This window comes from Emys orbicularis, chromosome 9 (assembly GCF_028017835.1).
Source record: "Emys orbicularis isolate rEmyOrb1 chromosome 9, rEmyOrb1.hap1, whole genome shotgun sequence".
Lineage (NCBI taxonomy): Eukaryota > Metazoa > Chordata > Testudines > Emydidae > Emys > Emys orbicularis.
The window spans coordinates 30,438,366-30,453,791 of record NC_088691.1 but is presented as its reverse complement, the minus strand read 5'-3'; the positions used below and the strand labels follow the sequence as shown (position 1 = coordinate 30,453,791).

At 36.7% G+C, this 15,426-nt stretch overlaps 1 protein-coding gene across 1 annotated transcript in view; it reads right to left on the bottom strand.

The window, feature by feature from the left end:
* Positions 1–15,426, bottom strand: part of DACH2 (dachshund family transcription factor 2) — a 482,776-nt gene that overhangs the window by 301,625 nt on the left and 165,725 nt on the right. The gene's annotated exons all lie outside the window — the stretch shown is intronic.

Sequence of the window (15,426 nt, the reverse complement as noted above, 5' to 3'; positions counted from 1 at the left end):
ATGGTGTGATGGCAGCCCTCAACATCGTTCACGATCCAGATGAGTGGAGACTGTTCATTGATTCATCGAAGACAAGTCTTAAAGCTGTTTTACTGCATAATGGCAATGTTTTGCCATCAATTCCAGTTGGTCATGCAGTCCATATGAAGGAAACCTGTGACAACATGAAACAACTTTTGAGGTGCATAAACTATGACCAACATCAGTGGCAGCTTTGTGGCGATTTGAAGGTTGTTGCTCTCTTGCTTGGTCTGCAGACTGGATACACAAAGTACTGCTGTTTTCTCTGCGAATGGGATATTCGTGCAAGAGATTCCCACTACATCAAGAAAGATTGGCCACGCCGACAGTCATTGGAGCCTGGGAGGAAAAGTGTTCAGCATCCACCACTTGTTGAATCAAGGAAGATTTTGTTACCACCCTTACACATCAAGCTGGGTCTGATGAAGAACTTTGTCAAGGCCATTGACAAAACACAAGCAGCTTTCAAGTACCTCCGTGGAAAATTTCCAAGGTTAAGTGAAGCTAAGATAAAGGAAGGTGTCTTTGTTGGTCCTCAGATTCGTGAACTTCTTCGAGATGATGCATTTGACCATGCACTGCGTGGCAAGGAAAAGACGGCATGGAAAGCCTTCCAGTTAGTGGCAATAAATTTTCTCGGAAACAACAAGGCAGACAACTACAGGTTGTTGGTGGAAAACCTCTTCAAGGCATACAAAAGCCTTGGTTGCAACATGTCACTAAAGATAGATTTTTTGCACTCTCATCTAGATTTTTTTCCACCAAACTGCAGAGCAGTGAGCGACGAGCACGGCGAGCGATTTCACCAGGACATTGCAACAATGGAGAAATGCTATCAGGGCAAATGGAGCCCATCAATGCTTGCAGACTATTGCTGGACAGTAACAAGAGATGCTCCATTTAATGAATACAAGAGACAAGCCAAGAAGCGCCGAGTAGACACTGAATAGGACTAAACTATGTACAGAATAGTTTTTTGCCTTTTGTGTCATAATAAATTTTATTTATATAACCCTTTTGCTGATTTTTAAAGTGTTACATAAACAGGACAGGTGAAATATTATCATGTAAAGCAACCATAAACACCTGAAAAGACCTAGGTTTACAATTTATGATTAAAACTCTACTATCTACACAATATACATAGACATAAAATGTAAAAACTTAAATATCTTAGAAACAGTAGCCAATCAGTTGTTTTAATTGTCATATTTGAATTCAGCACATCAAAATACATAATAAATAGCACATTTTATCTCTGAAGCAGACGACTTCTCAAAAATTGTAGACCAGTGTAATCAGTCAAAACCAACATTCCAGTGCTGAATCTACAATCTAGAAGAAAATCAGCAGTAAACCAATTTCATCCCAAAACTATAGATTGTAACTGAGATTACAGAAATGAACCTAGCTCTACTATAAAGCTGATCATGTTCAAAAACACTTTAGTCTACAAAATGTGTTCTATTTGCATTTATTATGATTTTATGATCATCATAAACATCAGAATTATGCAAACAAAGTCCTAAATCTTCAGTTAGAAAACTTTTCTTTATTTCATTGTTGGAATATGTTGAAAAGAAAGGAGATAACTATGAGATGTATTTTATGTGCAACCTTCAACAGACACTTACCGGAAAAGATATTTGGATGTTTGATAAGAGTAGCAGAATTTGCTTTGATAAGAGTTTTAACACATTGTCATTTGGTGCCGACTAGTATACCGTTCAAGTCTTTCAGTATTAATTCAAACAACTAGAATTATACATTCTTTTGGATTTTGCCACTTTAAATTTCTTTACTTCTTAGGATTTTAAAAAGTTAAAATACTCTAGAACTAATTCACTGTTGGTGAATTTGGGCAAGACTTCATTGAGGTCAATGGAGTAGCGCCTACTTTTGCCAGCAGTGACTATAGCTTTATGTTTCTGATTTATTCTGTGTTCCCTCATACATGACTCTGACTACTTAAGTATGTTTTCTTTGAAAAGTAGAGATTTTTTGGTGAGATATTGGAATTTAATTGTTTCCTTTTTAGACAAATATGCTTTTTGGATTGATGCTGATGGAAAGGGCAATCAGATCTCAAAAGGGCAGCAGTACAGTGAGATTATGTGCTGAGGTCTAGGGCAGGACAGGCAAACAAAGTGGAAATCTCAGATCACTTGAGCAGACCCCTATAAATAAAAGCTCAGATAATACACTTTTGTTTATTCTGTATAACTCTGTATCAGCAGTTCAAATCAACTTCTGTTATGTTAACTACTTAAGTTTCTTTCTTATTAACAAATACTTCTGATAACATAACACAACCCTCCTCTGTGAGCATCTGGAATGAAAGAGAAAAGACTAAGTGATTAGCAATAAGATGTCCTGTATCTCTCAGAAACAATCTGTGCTCTTCCCATTAAGGAAAAAGAATTTAAAAACAAAACAAAAAATGTTGCAGTGAAAGACACTCTGCGTGACTGAGAGTTGGCTATTATAGCAATTCATGCTACAGCCATCTACAGTAGACTAATATTCTCTATGCCAGGCATGAAAAGAATGTCCTGCTTCATATAATGTTTCTTTGTTGAAGCAGAGCACATTATGTAGTTCACACTTTTGTCAATTTTAGGCTGTTTAAAATGCAAAATATTTGAAGTATCTCTTTAGAACTGAGAACTAACACTAAAACTACAATTCATCAGGAACTCTCTCTGTATCTGTTACTAAACAACTCACAAATGAAATGGATACAATTATTGATAAATAGAACCAATTGAAATAAATATATATGCAGAAACTTGACAAAAACTGACTATATATCAAAAATTCTTCATGGAAAATTTAGACTTTTCATCAAAAAGTTAGGCAAATCAAGGAAAAATATTTTTTTTTTTCAGGTTGGATAGACTTGAACTGAAATATTTCAGTTTGTTGAACCAAATCAAAATGTTTCATTTAAGGGACATTCAAGATAAAACTTTGCCATCTGTGTTGCCATAGTGCGTTTGGCAGTCCTAGTTCAGGTTCCTTATGCCCCTCTTCTCCCCAGTGAACTAAGCTCCCTAGCTGTACTACCTCTCCCATGATGCACTACCATTTCCCTCATAGTGACATATCACGGTGCTTCTTGGAAGATGTAGTCTGGCTGGTGAGCCAAGCTCTGCAAGGGAATGGCGGCATGAGGCACTGTGGTGGTTCAAGGACTGTATGATTTAATGTTGAACCAAGCCAAATCAAAAACATTTCACCTCAGGAATGTAACAATTAGTTTTGATCAAAAATGTCCAAATTAAATGTTCCTTTCCAAACAGAAAGTTTCAGTTTGTGGCTAAAAATATACGTTCATAAACAAAAACCTTTTTTGGTTTTTAGGTGTTCAGTTTTTCAGTCGAAAAAGCCAAAAATTGCCACAGAAAGCAGACACTTTTTATTAAAAAAATTTGTTTAGCCTCGCTCTCCAGTTTTCTATCCAAAAATATAGTTTTGATGGAAAATTTTGGACAGCTCTATCACTAAAGAAGAGTTACCACAGCTATTGAAACCAGAGCAATAACACAGTTCAAAACAAGTTCAGTGTCTTGGTTCTTAACTTTAAGGCATTCAATGGCCTGAGTCCAGTGCTTAATTTGTGCCAGGGCTTACTGGGCCTGAGCCCTGGCACCTCTAGGCTTGGCAGTTCATAGTCCAACACCTCTGGGCTTGTTGCGTCAGTTATGAAAGAAAAAATAATTGCTTGAGCCCCACCACCTAATTGCTTGAGCCTCAGCACCTCTTTCATTACAAATTAAGCACTGCCCATCCCAGCACATCTAAAATATCTTCTGAAGTTCCAGGACAAAAACTCCACTCAAAAAGGCAAAATGGAACTTTCTATCATAATGATAAAGTCCATTTGTGCCAGAGATAGAGCTTTCCTGGGAGCTCATCTGAGACTGTGGAATGAACTCCCACAGGAACTAAGTACATAAGAAAGACCATACTGGGTCAGACCAAAGGTCCATATAGCCCAGTATCCTGTCTTCCGAAAGTGGCCAATACCAGTTGCCTGAGAGGGAATGAACAGAACCGGTAATCATCAAGTGATCCATCCTGTGTCGCCCATTACAAGCTTCTGGAAAACAGAGGCTTGGGATCATTACCAACCTCACCACCTTCTTCTTCCAAAGGTAAGGTGCAATTCTTCAACCTGCTTCCTCTAACAGAAACTCATAGCAACGTGTCCATTTAAAAAAAGGAAACTCCACCAACCAAGACCTACCAAAAACAAAACATTGCACTGCATACACAATTATCTTTTTAGGGAGAGGATGAGAATGAACCACACATGACAGACATTAGTCATAGCACTTAATCCACTGTAGGTATCTGCTCAGATACTACAGTAATGGCTAATATGGCTAGAACATGCTGTGCTTTGGAATACACCAGCTGGTAGATGGTCCCCTAGGGGCTATATCCAGATGGAGTAGATTAAAATAGCCCAGAGACTCCTCCAATCTATGCCAGGGTTGATGAAGAATCAGACCCAGAATCAGGGAGCCATATCCATCGCTTTGCACAACACTGCCAACTATAACCAGTAGATACTGGGTGCACAGAATCTTGACCATACCGTCTGTAGATTCCTTTTTCAATTTCATGTTTACTGTGCAATATGTTTTGTTTTGTAGTGTTAATAAATACCATAAACAAGCTTGTCCTTAATTGCATCCTATTTAAGGCTGTAGCTTCCCAAAGTATCTCCATTAGGTCCATTAACTCTTTTTACCACAGTGGCCAGGCAGATAGGAGAGTGTTTGATATGAAGACCCCATAATATAATGCATGTATAATCTCCTTCCAACACATTGCAAGGAAAGTGTACCTCAATGGTGCAAAATCGGTTACTTGTTAGGGTTTCATGATGCATCAAATGTGTGATGACTGACTAGATACATTATTGAGGCATCTGGAAAAGGAGTCTGACTCCTAGAAAGGATGTTCTGATGGGCATTTCCAGATCAATCAGAATCAGGAAATACCAGAAACCTCACAAAGAAATATATTCTTTGTGATATTTTAAACCCAGATTTTCAGACACAAGTGGTTCAGGTAAATTGAGTATGAATTTGTTCTTTGCCTTATTGCACCTCCCAACTTTTTCATGTTCTTTCATCATTAGAATTGTTCCCAATTAATTCTCTTCTCCAAATAGTCGTCTCCTTGGAATACCTTCGAGGACAGCTGGGCTCTGCTTTTCGACAGTCTCATAATAAAGTTCAGAAGCCTTTTAATCTAATTCATAGTATTTCACCATTACTTTGCAGTCTTCCCATCATCATCATTCAGGTGTAATACTATTTCTTGCCAAATCTACTTTTTGTTTTCTTTCTTCCGCTATTTTCATTTTTGTTTAAGCAGTAGGGTGAGGGAAGTAGCTAATCATCAATGTTATCCCCATTCCAAATATCGAATAATTAATTATCAATTTCATTGTAGTTAGGTCTACAACAACACTAACCTTAATTTTATTGTGCTGGAAGGGGGCTTTACATAGTGTAAATGGAAAGTAATCACAAATTAAAAACTAAAAGGAAATATGGTAAATCCATATCCTTAACACACAGCCTCAAAACAGACATTTTTCCAGTGCCAACTAGCATTTCCCTATGTTGTGGGAACATCTAATGGAGCACTTTTTAACCTGAAATGTGTTTGTGCAAGGAGCTCAGTTTAAGCCTGTTGCAACAACAAAAACATTAGCATATATAATGTCTCAGCCTATTTAAATATTGATGGATTTTTGAGGTTCCTTTTCTAAAAATCTGTAAGATTTTCCAATTATTTATTTTTTATGCCTTTGAACAGTCTCTCTATACATTGCACTGAACTTAACATTGATATCACACTTCACCAATTGAGTTTCGTGGAAATTTCACACAAGTTGCCCCAACACTTTGCATTTCAAGAAGAGAAAGTTGAAAGTTCAATCTGAGAACTTAATATCCAGAAAACAAATTCTTGTAGATAACAAAGACTGATTACATACAATATGTCAGTACATGTGATACCACAGCATTTGTACAATATTATAAGTCCATGAATGTTCTTGTCTATTATTAATTCAGTCCATAACAAAGACTAATAATAAAGTTATAAACAGAACTGGGAGTTTACCAGTGAAAACTGGGACATCTCTGATAATGGGCGGTAATGAGCAATGCAATGGGAAGGTAGTAGGCTTCCTCTTATTCTGGGGATCACTCAACATCTCTGGAATAATTACCTCAACTACAACACCACTTTTGGAAATGATAATTAAATTGAATAGACTTCACCAGTAAAATAGAGGTAATAAAAAAGTGGATATGTAGCAATTGGCAAGTATCTTGTTATGTGAACATGACTAGCAAAGAGAAAGACAAAAGCTTTAATTTCAATTATCTATAAAGAGGTTTGTAATTAGTAGCCAATAGAGACATTTTACATTTGGTTTTTTCTTGGTGAAAATGTATGCTATAGCATACCCTATAGCCAACACAACTACTTGCCATGGGCCAAATTCAAGGATAGTGTAAGTCAGTGCACCTGCTTAAATCAGATTTGAATTTGATTCCATCTCTTACATAAAACTATATCAACCTAAATATCCTGAGTTGCATCTCTTCTATTTTGTCTGGTGGCTATTTAGAAGCTAGATCCTGCAAACAGACCTATGTAGGTGCACAGATAGGCTGGGGTAGATCCATTCGAAGGATATAGCTTTTACATTGTGACACTTTGGGGGAGAGACCCTATCTTATATATATGGAAAAGCATTTTTATGCTAACAAAATATAACAATCACAAGCAAGTGCAATAGGTTCTAATGTGAAAAGTTCAGGAATTTTGAATAATTCAGTGTTTTATAACAAAGTCTTCTTCTCACATCTTAGCAGAAACACAGTCTTAAAAAAAAAAAAAAAAAAACAAAAAAAAAAAAGCCTTTTTAGAGCCAAGACTCCCTAAACTATCATTTTCATGCACTTTCACTCCCTGGGCCTGCAGACAATCAGAACATGTGAAGATGAGATTCACAGTAACAGGACTGTGACTCTCTATATCAGTCATGTATCCCTCTGAATAATCAGTTAAATAGTAGTATTGGAACAGGACATAGTGGACATGTTACCTCAACAATAGAATTCAGGGAAACTATGGAGTACTATGGTTGTACCATGGGTAACTAGGTTTCATTATGAAAAAGCTTATTTAAAATGGGCACAAAAAGGAACAGGTGCATGAAAGACTCATTACCTTACCAGGAAAAATTCAGAATCCCAGAATCACTATTAGATAGCAAGAGATGCTTACTTGAAAGCACTTTTGGGGGTAAAATGCTAAATATATTTTTTTTAAAAATGAGACATTATTAAAAGTCACTTAAATATTAAAATAAAAGTTAAAGTATAGTTATTTTTTAAACACCCGTTTAAAAAAATTAGGAAACAGACACAGAGATGTCAAGTGATTTTGCAATAAGCAAGTAGGCAATGTTAAGATATGTCTCAAGTCTTCTGAAGCATAATTCTGTGCTCCAACCACTAAAATGATGCTGAATCTGCAAGATATGTACCACAGAAGGTACTTAATGCATTGTATGTCATTGATTAACACTATCTTCACTAGAAAGATAACGGTTTGGGGTTCATGGAGCTAATGATACTTTCTCCTCTTTTTTGCATACACACTTCCATGCAGGAACACTCATCCAAAGATCACAAGCAGGGCAGAAAAACATGTTTGTGTTCAGTGAAACAGCATAATTCACTCAGAAAGGCTAAATTAAAATCCACAATCAGTACCCAGACTGTAGCAAAAATCACATTAGATCTTTAAATAAATTGAGTGTATTCATTTGTTGGACTAGCTTCTAACTCTTGTAGTCTTACATTTACTAAGTTGGCCTTTAAGTGGTTCATGAGTGGTCACAAAACTTTTCCTGTTTCTCTTGGAAGCAACTTACATGATCCCAAGTACACATGACACCATGGACTGAGAACAGATGTAATAAATTATAAGTAATCCAAGAAGAGTCTCCTTCCCTTCATTTTCCATGGCAGGAAATATACAATAAATACTTGTTTATAAGCAACTTTAGATTCTTTACTAAGATGTAACCTAACCATTTCAACTTCTACCTTTGCACTATCTTGGAGGGCATTTGAAGACTTTCCTATACACTTCTAAACTGATACCTTTATCCATTACATATGCCAAATATCACCATGTAACAGCTGCTGCAAAGCTATTTAATCTCTGAGAATGCTCTGTTAAAGCCTGTGACTTGCAACTATGTTCTGCAAGAGAAAAGAAAAATGCCTTGAAAAATCTTCAGTTTTAAAAAGGACAAAAGGAGGATCATATACACTTCGTAATGGCTTGGGTTTCTGAAAAGCACTCCAAGCAACTCCTTTCTTGACCGTTTTCCAATCCTCTTTTCCTACAAGAGGGTATTGGGACCAAAATAATTGACAATTGCCACTTTTGCAATTTCTTATTTTGTAGAGTGGTTTACCTGAATCTCTGGTGATGTACTAATCTTAATCTCAAACAAGTTAAATCTTTTGGTTTTTTTCTGCTTTTTCATAAGAACACTGTAGTGCATTCTCCTGACTATTCTCAATGAAGACAATAGCGTCTCAACACAAGGTCTGGAGAAATTTTTTATATATATATATATAATTAGGCAGCTACATTTATGCCTGATTTTTTGTAACAGAATCCACTGGCTATTGATATAGAAGAGCTGCTAAATATGTCTCCTTGAAGAATGCCAAAGTTTAAGTGAAATGCCTTGGACAGATGATCCTTTATGCAAACAATACTATTAGGTCCAGTCTGTACAACTCCAATAGGTTTAATGATTTTCTCAGATATGCTGTAACAGCAAAGAATCTTGGATTCAGCTTTATGGTTCATAGTGTCAAATGTTTTTTAGAAGCCAACATTCATCACAAGTAGAAGGACTTGTTCATCATAGGTTGTATCAATAATTGTTTCAGTATGTGAATGTTATCAATGTAGCTCCCATCAAGAACAAATCAGGCTAGATATCTTCTAATGGTAGCTTCAATACGCTCATGAATCCTCTTCAGCAATATGACTCAGTCAATAGACCTGATGAAGTGACCCAACATCTCTCTCAGAAAGTGGTTCAAATTATTAAATACAATGATGATAATACAATCCATTATGTAATGAACATTACAGACTTCTAAGAATATTGTAAGATTCCACATCATCATTAGAAAGTTATCATTCAGTACTCATGACTGTAGAGTTGCATTGAGGAGCTGTACCGGGGTGTAGTCTTCATTTTTAATGTGCAAGTACTCTGCCCCTGCCAGCGTGACCCCTGCCCCCAGCATGTTTCTGTATAAAATGGCATCCTCCATGTGGCAGGACCTTGCACATAGAGTGAGTGTGAGGTCAAAAGTGCAGGAACACCATTCCCGCTACCTTACTGAGCTGTACCCATTAAAACACAGTAGGTGAAATCTTGGTCCCACTGAAGTCAACAGTAAAACTCCAGTTGACTTTAATGAGACCAATATTGCACCCAGATACAATATTCATAAAATATAAATGGCTAAACTCATTCTTTCTGTATTTCCTGACTTCTTAGAAAGGCCCAGTTTCTACAACTTGATGGCAAAGTTAAGTGGCCTCAATTTTTTCTTATATCACTGGCAGTTGCACCTGTGTAACTGAGCTAGGAATTGAATCCAACATCTTTGGTCCATTCCTTCCATCATTTCATTTTTCTCTTTACACATTTTAAAACATGGTTCTTGGATAACCAGTCATGCAAGGATGCTAATTGACTTAACCTACAGATATTAAATTTTATCACATAGGATCTTCTATTTGGCAAACAATCAGGTAATGTGCCCCTTGGAAACTCAAGTTCAAACATTCTAATATAGACCTCTATATGTAAAGGATGACACACAGCACATATCCATAAGGACACACACTCTTGTATTTATTGATATATTTATGTATTGGTATATTTATTGATCTCAGTATTTCATACTTAGTTTTACCACTCTCTCTCTTTAAACTATCATCATCATTGAATCAGTGATGGTAAAATACCATATAACTAGACAAAACTATTTCTGGATAGAATAGTTTAAATTTTCATTTAATTATGCAGTAACTTTTTAAAGAGCTTGTTTACATGTGTAATGAGTCTTAAATTGAATGTTAAATTTTGACAAATCCATAAGCTCAAATAAGTGATATCTAGTTTCCAACAGATTTGATTCGTTACCACTAGTAAATCACTTTGACACCCTCATATTTGTATCTAGATACTACAGTAATGAGTGCATTACTACAACAGCTAGTAAGACAGAATTCAAAGTCTCTCTAGAAAAGGATAAACCTTTTGAATAATATGGACACTTTTACAGATCAAAAGTCTGGTTGTCCTGTGATAAAGTATATACTGCATCATTTAATTTCCATATTCTCTCTCTTTCTCTCCCCCCCCCCCCCCCCTCTCTCTCACACACACACACACACACAGTTAATGACTAGCTAAAATGGGGGTGAATTTCTGCCCCATCTTCAACATAATATATGGATACAGAGTTAGGATCCAAACTCTTCCCCTGAGGCTGAACTTAGCTGGTAACTCAACAATACCACAGCAACAAACTCAAAAGTAGAGTTTGGTGGATCCAAGATTTTCCCTTCAAAATCTCCTCTGCCCTTTTGCTCTCTAGCACTAAGAGACAGTACTACCCCGCTTTATATTCTGGTTGGGAGTTAAATAGGTCCACCTGCCAGCATGTAATTCCAATAATGACCTGGAATCTTAACATAGGGCTTTAGAATTTGAGTCTAGGTTGACTTAATAAAGAGCCCTTCATTCTTGTACCTGAAGCAACCTCTGTAAGTAAAGGACTGAACCTGTGACCTTCAGCGACAGAACACAGGCCTCGATCCACTTGAGCCAGCGCAACTGTTAACTGGTACCACTGTAAGGATCTTAACCTCTGTGTAGTACCCACTAGATGGGGCACAATACACGCTTACAGGAAGTTGTCAGGTTGGTTTTCTATTTAGCTAAAAATGCCCTTAAATATTCTCCTACTAGAGGGCCAAACTAACACATTCAAAATATTCAATAATATACTTAAACTCCAGTGATACCCGTTGGTTGGCCACTGATGATTGCATGTACCATCTACTTACTTTTATAGCAGGAGGACACTGGTGCAAAGTAATTCACCAATGACATTAAAAGAGGACAGCACTCTCCAGTGACACTAGATAGAATTAAGCTGTTTCTACAGCTAGTGGAATAATATCTGCAAATAAGTTTAGACTATTTTTCCATTAATTAAATGATGAATATATTATTTATATATTTTTTTTATTATTCCACCAGTTCTAATTGTTTCAATGATTCCAAAAATGAAAGAAAAATCTTCTTACTTTTGACTTCATGCAGGAGATCAGAGCCATTATTCTTTTACATTATATAACACTTGAAAGAAGAAAAAGAAGAAAAAGCTCAAATGTCTGAGTTAGTTTCTCCTCAACTGATATTTATGACTCCTTTTACAATAAGCTGTGCTGTGATAAAAATAGAGTTGACATTATCTAGCTATATTATATATATATTCAAGAGAGCTTATATTTTTCAATTAAATCTCTTTTAACCTTTGCTCTTTAAAGGTTATAGAAATTTAGGATTTTAGTCTCTCTTCAGAGTTCCTAGCTTCTAGTCCTATGGTCAATCAAATCCCCCTTTTCAAATGCTACATCATTTTAAAAAAATATGGTCACCAGAACTAAACACAATATTCTAAGTAAGGTCAGAAGATTTCTATATCATTATATATTCCTTAGATTTTTTCACTCCATTATGGATCCTCTTTTTAACTCCTCTCTCTCTCTCTCTGTCTCGTTTGTGGCTACTTTTCTGACTTCTACATAATCTATTATTATTATTCACAAATCCAATTCACTTAGCTCTTCTAGACCATTTTTTACTGCAATAGCTTGTAGTAGAATCTACTCTGCCTACCTTACTCAGTTTGAGTAATGCCATTCTACAAATAGGCCCACTAAAATATTATAAAACTGTGTAATAGTTTACAATTGTACACACTAGATCAAATGCTCCCTATAGTTCACTTTCAGAACAGGGTGATGACAAAGGACACATGAATTTGCCAGACTCCTGTATCAGTTACACTCATATACTACTTTCTATGTTGCATAAATCTAAGTCAGGTTTACAAACAATGAGACAAATTCTTTGGTTGTTTAGACCTCCATTACAGCCAGTGCAGTTATACCAATAGTCACTCAAAAAAAAGTGAACACCAAACTGCTCAAAATCTGTGCCACAGTTTAGACCAGGGATCGGCAATCTTTGGCATGGGGCCCGTCAGGGAAATCCACTGGCGGGCCAGGACAGTTTGTTTACCTGAAGCATCTGCAGGTTCGGCCAATCGCAGCTCCCACTGGCTGCAGTTCGCCGTTCCAGGCCAATGGGGGCTCTGGGAAGCAGTGTGGGCCGAGGGATGTGCTGGCTGCCACTTCCCGCAGCCCTCATTGGCCTGGAATGGTGAACCACGGCCAGTGGGAGCTGCAATTGGCCGAACCTGCAGACGCTGCAGGTAAACAAACTGTCCCAGCCCGCCAGTGGATTTCCCTGACGGGCCGCGTGCCAAAGGTTGCCAATCCCTGGTTTAGACCATTCATGAAGACAGTCCATATCAGAAGATATTAGTAACCTTCTAGTCAATAAAATCATGGCACTAATTATAATCCTCTTTACACTACTTCATGACAAATGATAAAAAAAACCCTGAATGATATAAAATAATTTGCTAATTAATTTCCATATGAATAATATAACAACTTGAAGCCTGAAAGCAAAATTCAGTTTTGTTTCATGTTCTTTGTAATTTAAATTCAGTTAGGACTGTTGTTTAAATCAGTTGAAAAGAAAAAGAAAGCAAATTAGCAACTGGGTCAATTAAAAAGGTATAGTAAATGACTAATTTAAAATAAAAATTTAATTTTGAAATATTCTATTCTGTTAAGGAAGTTTATTATTGTATTTTGTTCAGCGTTATTTATTTGTACTTCTGTTAGTGCCAAGAGACCCCATTCAGGGATCAGGCCCCCTTGTGCTGAACACTGTACAAATGCACAGCAAGGCACAGTCCCCAACATGAAGATTTACAGTCTATTTTGAGACAAGACAAAATAAGTGTAACAAACAATAGGAAGGAGGAAGTACAGGGGTAATGGTACTCAGATCCTGCAGTTACCACAGGTTAGATACACACACAACTTGATGATTTCAAGACATTTAAAAGGTATTTTTCCCTTAAAATAAAATAAAATAAAAATCAGCTCTCCCAAAATGCTGCTCATTCTAGCTATCATCTCATGTACTGGCTTATTTACAGTAAGGGTCAGAACAGAAATGGGTCTTTAGTAGGGGCATAAATCTCCGCAACTCTCGAAGGGGAATTTTCATATTAAATCTAGTAATTGCTTTGAACAGAGTGGATGTTGGTCAGATTGCCACTTTTGATCAGTCCAAGCACATTAGCACAATAATGCTTCTAATTATTAGTGCTGATGGGTGAGCATTGGCTGTGGGTTTTGGTTGGGTCAGGACAATGACACCAAGTGTGTCATTTAAGAAAATGTTTCCCCCATAGGGTCTCTTGGGTTACAGGAGTACTGCTTTGAATGTTACACTCCCATATTACTAATGTCTAAATCTCTAATCTGGTTAACATATTGTGCTGACAGGGTCAGAATACACCATCTGGACTATTTCCCTACAAATTTTTCCTGACTAATTGTGGTTTTATTTTAATTTGCCCCATTTCCTCCTTATATAATAACAGAATGCTGTTTGTGTGGACACATTCTGGCAATCTGACAGACCATTCTATCAACTTCAAAATGCCTCACCACATGCATATTTCCTTATTTAGTATCCTCAACTTTTCTTAAGTAGTTAGTCCAAATGGACTAATCTGGTGCTGGAATATGCCGTGATACAGTTAGTTGCTTCAGCATCCCACCACTATCCATGTATGCTCTGAAATCAACGAATAATGGTTTGATCATTAGTACAGTTAACTTCATTCTCTTTAGAAAACTGCCTAGAATATGCGTGCAGGTTAAACAGAAGGAATGGTGGCTTTTTGTCCAGTACATTCACTAGAACACTACGCTGGTCATCCAAGTTTACTTATTGTTTACTTGCATCCCTCAGCATCTCTTACTTTTAATATAATTGTCAAGGAATATTCTCTCTAGATCATACGTCAGTGACTTTAATGGTATGCTCCTTGCAATATCTATAAATGTCTCTTCATACAATTTTTACAGTGCTATTTGGATGGCTATATTAGATCTGTTTTTACTATGAGGATACCTACTTGCAGATTTAATAAGTCAATGTACCTTTGAATGCTTCCCTGCCCCTTTCACCATTTTTTACCATCAGGTCTATAGAGAAAAAAAAATAGATCTGAATCTCTACTGCATTATGCCAGAGTAACTCCACTGACATCATTACAGTTACACCAGGGTAAAATTGATGTAGCAGAATGGAGAATAAGCCCTGGTATGCTTTTCCTTTATTACTTAGTCCCATTTAGTATCTCCCAGTTCTTCCAAAGCTTCCTCCACCCAAATCTGTCTTTAGCTGTTTGATTTCACTAACTAGAGTGTGGTCACTATTGCCTGAAGCTCTTCTACCTCCCACATTAAGTCCATTATATTCCTCAAAATTAAGTCATAGATTGCTTTAGTGTCAATGGTCATTCATTCGTTGGACTGACTGATAGTAGAGAAACAAGGGGTCCAAATAATAACAGTTGTGGTAGCAGGTTTTCGTTTTCTTTTGTGATGTGATGTGAGGTCAGCAACATTTTCTTCTTTCTGGGCTTTTCAATTGCTATTTTTTCTCTTTACGCCTTACAGAATACTTGTTTCACTGATTAGCATTATTCCTCCTTGTCCTGTTTGTTTTAGTTGTCGCTTCTTTCATTTTTGGTAGCACCTCTGTGACTCCCTATGTATGTTTTCTTCCCAATCAACTATTCAGAATGCTGTCCTTGCAACATTACCTCTTCAATTCAAAATGCAGGACAGTAAAGGCTATCTTCAAAAGACGCTTCAGCATACTTTTGCCTCATAAAATCAAATACCCTAACCTCTACACCAATTTTCAGCTATATTCATTTGTCTCTCATCTTCGAACAGCCTGGCCCTAAGATTATTGAAAAAATTACTCAAGGCCTAGTTCTTTCTCCTTGAAACTTTGATTGCAGAAACTCCAGTCTATTAATACCAATGTAATCGGTTCCAATAGGGATCATATGTATAAAAGCTCCT